This window comes from Vombatus ursinus, unplaced genomic scaffold (genome assembly GCF_900497805.2).
Source record: "Vombatus ursinus unplaced genomic scaffold, bare-nosed wombat genome assembly UNPS02014779.1, whole genome shotgun sequence".
NCBI classification, from domain to species: Eukaryota; Metazoa; Chordata; class Mammalia; order Diprotodontia; family Vombatidae; genus Vombatus; species Vombatus ursinus.
The window spans coordinates 9,315,194-9,319,947 of NW_020954557.1; the positions used below are offsets into that span (position 1 = coordinate 9,315,194).

Consider the following 4,754-nt stretch of genomic DNA (forward strand, 5'->3'; position numbering starts at 1 on the left):
AAAACATTAGTGAAGAGGGAAAAGGAGAAAGGAGAAAGAAAAGCATAAACGGAGGGGGGGGAAAGGATGAAGAGAAAGACACAGATAGTTATCATAATTGTGAATGTGATATATGAATGTAATGGAATACTATTGTGCTATAAGAAATGATGAACAGGCTGACTTCAGATAAACCTGGAAAGATTTGTATGGTTTGATGCTGAGTGAAGTGAGCAGAAACAGGAGAACATTGTACACAGTAACAGCCACATTGAATGATGACTGACTTTGATAGACTTAACCCCTCTCAGCAATACAAGGATCTAAGACATGTCCAAAAGCCTCATAGCGGAAAATGCCATCCTCATCCAAAGAAAGAACTATGGAGTTTGAATGCAGATCGAAGCACACTATTTGCTATTTTTTTTTTCTTCTGTTGTGTTTTCTTTCCTCTTTCTGGTGTTTCCTCCTATTAGTTCTAATTCTTACTTACAACATCACTAATGTGAAAATATGTTTAATAATAATGTATATGTATAGCCTATATTAGATTGTGTGCCCTCTTGGGGAAGGAGTTAGGGAGGGAGGGGGAGAAAAATTTAAAACTCAAAAGCTTACGGAAGTGATTGTTGAGAAATCAAAATAAATTAATTTAAAAAAAAGTGACTTGCCCAAGAACAAAGAAGGAGTCAATGACAGAGGTGGAATATGAACCAAGATGCTCCAAATCTGTGCTCTTAGTAATGCAACCTTGTATTTTTATTACACACAGGACTTTAAGTAAAAGCAAACATTAAATGAACAATAGCCTATGAAGGAAAGATCTCTAATAAGCCAATTGTATGGCTAAATGTTGTTGTTGCATCACGTTTGACTCTTCATGACCCCATTTGAAATTTTCTTGGCAAAGAATGTTTTGCTATTTCCATCTCCAGCTCACTTTACAGATGAGGAACTGAGGCAAACAGGGTTAAGTGACTTGCCTAGGGTCACACAGCTAGTAAGTGTCTGAGGTCAAATTTGAACTCAGGAAGAGTTCAAATACTCTAACCACTATGCCACCTAACTGCCCTTATGGCTAAATACCTAAATCCTTTTCTAAGCCAGTACTTTCGACTACAAATCAAATTTTGCCCTTATATTTAGTATGCAACTCTCAGTTGAGAGAGACACATACAGCCAAGGGAAGAATATGAACCCATGATTGTAAACAAACATCATAAATACTTTAGAGTAGTAAAAGCATCAACTCAATCAGTAGTAAGCTTCCAAAAATAAGTCATGACTTTATGCAATAGTTGTAGCAATGTGAGGTAAGGATTTGGGTTTTTAAAAATGTTATCAAGATTAAAGTAAAAACCAAATTATAAAAATCATATAATAGAGAACTTCTATCAAATAGATTACATTAAGAAAATAAAGTTTGAAACCTTAAATATAATGAACCTATGCTATGAATGAATAAAATGCCCACTCGTTAGGAGACTGAAGGATTACATGTCATGCGCCATAATCAATTATGCATTAACTTAAGATAGTTTTTTTTTTTATAGTTCTGAGTAATCAGAAAGCTAAGACACAGACTGTTTTTCAACTGGAATGAACAATTTGGATTCTGAATCACATCTAATGGGCCTCTGTGGCCCCAGGCGACTTCTCCTCACTCTATTTTCCCTTATGCAGAGGGGCTTTTAACATTTGTTCTGTCATGGACTCACTGGTGAATTGATGAAGCCTATGGATCCCTTCTCAGAATAATGTCTTTAAATGAATAAAATATATAGGATTAAAAAGAGAGCCAATTATATTGAAATATAGTTATCAAAATATTTTTAAAACAAATTCACAGGTACTCTTTAGGTTGAAAACCCCTGGACTAAAATAATGTAACTGATGTGAAATGGAGAATTTAAATTCCTTAAGAGTAAGGATTGTTTCCTTTCCTTTCTTTGTACCCCCAGTACCTAGTACAGTTCCTAGCATGTAGTATGCTTATTAAATGCCTATTGATTGCTTTACTGAGAATATATTGTTGTTCAGTCACCTCAGTTGTGTCTGACTGTTTGGGACCCCATTTGGGGTTTTCTTGGCAAAGATATGGGAGGGGTTTGCATTTCCTTCTTCAGCTCATTTTATAGATGAGGAAACTGAGGCACACAGAGTTAAGTGGCTTGCCCAGGATCACACAGCCAGTAAGTGTCTGAGACTGGATTTGAACTCAGGAAGATAAATCTTCCTGACTCCAGGCGCAGCACTCATTCCTTTGTGCCACCTAGCTGTCTTGAGAATATATAAGGTACTTAAATTTTGGTCATCTCACTTTCTAACCCAAGTTTACATTACAACAATAGAATAAAATAAGTTATTTCATCTTATTTCAATAGACACTGAGTAATATTAAGTTCAATAAACATTGAATAATATTAAATGAAATGAATATTCAATAACATTGAATAATGAATTTGCATCAAACAAAAAATTCATATCAAATTCTTGAATTGGAATGTAATAATGTTATGGGACAGCAAAGTGGCACAGTGTATATAGCACTAGGCCTGGAGTCAGGAAAACCTGAGTTAAAATCTGGCCTCAGATTTTAATACAGATTACAAGATATATGACCTGGGCAAGTCACTTAACTCTGTTTGCCTCAGTTTCCTCATATGTAAAATGAGCTGGAAGGAAATAGCAAACCACTCCAATATCTTTGCAGTAAAACCCCAAATAGGGTAATGAAGAGTTGGACACAACTGAAAAGATGACTGAACAACAACTAAATGAGTATTATTTAGCATTTAGTCAATCAGTTAACAAGGCTTCATTAACCACTAACTGTGCATGTCTTTGAAGGGTTTATCCAGAACATTCTTCTTCCACCTTTATACTATTTTATTTGGTGGTAGTGGTGCTATCTATAGCTAAGCCTGTGGCTAGGTGCCATGGGTTCAACTATCATCTTTATTCAGATGATCCTCGAATCTATTTATTGAGTCTGAACCTCTCTCCTGACCTCCAGCCTCATATTGCCAATCGCTTCTTAGACATCTTGACCTGTGTCCTATAGACATACTCAAACTCACTCTGCCCAAAACTGGACTCTTTATTTTCCCCCCAAAAGTTTCCCCACTACTGTCAAGGGCACCACCATCCTCCCAGTCACCCAGTTTCATCATTTTAGTGTCATCCTCATCTCCTCATTTGCACTTAACTCACACATCTAGTAATGTTGCCAAGTCTTATTGTTTCTACTTTCACATTATCTCCTATAGTCTCCTTCTTTCCTCTCACACAGTTGCTGTAAAAGCCCTCATTACCTCATGCCTGGACTACTGCAGTAGCCTTCTGATTTGTTTCCAGTCCCCACTCCAAGGCCATCTTCCATTCAGTGCTAAAATACTTTTCTTAAAGTATAAGTCTGACTACCTAAATAAAACTTCAGTGCTTCCCTATTATCTTCGGGTTAAGATCTAAAATCTCTGGCTTTTAAAGCCCTTTATAACCAGGCCCCAAGCTATTATTTTAGATTCGTTGACTATGACTTTCTGCCATGTCACTCTACAATCCAGCTCACTGGCCTTCTTCTTGTCTCTCTCACCCATGACACTCCATCTCTTGTCTACAGGCATTTTCAACGGCTGTCTTTTGTGCCTAGAATGTTCTTCCTCACCTCCACCTCCTGGCTCCCTTTTAAAGATACCTTAAATCTCACCTTCTGCAAGAGGCCTTTCCCACTACCCCTACTGCTAGCACCTTATCTCTGGGATTACCTCCTTTTTACACTCTATCTTCTTTTTATGATTTTTTTACGAATTGTTTCCCCCATTAGAATGTGAGCTTATAGGTGATGGTGGAACCATCGTTTTGCCTTTCTTTCTTACACGTAAGTAGGCGATTAATAAATGCTTGCTGACTTGACTTTTTGACCAACAGCACAATTCTATATGATGGATAAGGAATGCCTGTTTTTTTAATTTTGTCCTGAAAAATTCTTTTAAAACGTCTCTGCCTTTGGTTTTGCTAATGAAGCAAGGTCGCCACCTAGTGAGCAGAGCTGGAAGACGACAATTAAAAAAATAACCAGAACTTAAATAACTTCCAAATGGGATAAAAGAAAATTTAAATAAAGGTGATATTCGTCACATCAAACTGTTCTTAATCTCCACTGCTAGTGAAAATGAGTAAGTTTTCAGAGTCAACACAATCTTCCAGTAGTCCCATGGAGTTGGAGTTCCATAAACATCTTTCCCTTTTCAGCTGTTAAAAAAAAGCCACAAAACTGTAAATCCTTGAATTTTGGTTACACTACAGTATAGTAGAAAGAGCACTGATCTTGGGGTCAAATGATCTGAGTATTTTCGAGTCCCAGTTCTGAAACTTACAGTGTGACCCTGGGCAAGTCACTTACCCATTCCTCCATTCAGTTTCCTTACTGTAAAACATACAAGTATTTGCTGTGGACTTACTTTGTTTCAGACATTGTGCTAAGTGCTGAGAATACAAATAGAAACAAAAAGAATAACTCTCAAGGAGTTTACATTCCAATATGGTAGGGGGTTAGAGAAGAATAACTTAGAAGACCATGCAAAAAAGTGGGAAAGGGATAGGGGAGAAAGGAAACTGGCTCCAGGGCATGACAGAGAAGTCTGTATGGCAGTCTAGTGTGAAATGAAGAAATGTCTGGTCTGGGCACCCTTAACTGGAGGTTCTAGGTGGATCCATCCAAGTATCGGGAGGAGTAGAAGGTACTTCCAAGGTGGACATTCCAGGGCTAGGTG

The 4,754-nt window shown here is 37.4% G+C and overlaps 1 long non-coding RNA gene across 1 annotated transcript in view; it reads right to left on the reverse strand.

Annotated features, from left to right (window-relative positions):
- Nucleotides 1-3,548: 3,548 nt before the first annotated feature.
- LOC114045590 overlaps nt 3,549-4,754 on the reverse strand; it is a 10,807-nt gene continuing 9,601 nt past the window's right edge. Inside the window, exon 3 of the long non-coding RNA XR_003569402.1 lies at nt 3,549-4,754. This exon is cut by the window's right edge and continues 62 nt beyond it. This is a non-coding gene — a long non-coding RNA (uncharacterized LOC114045590).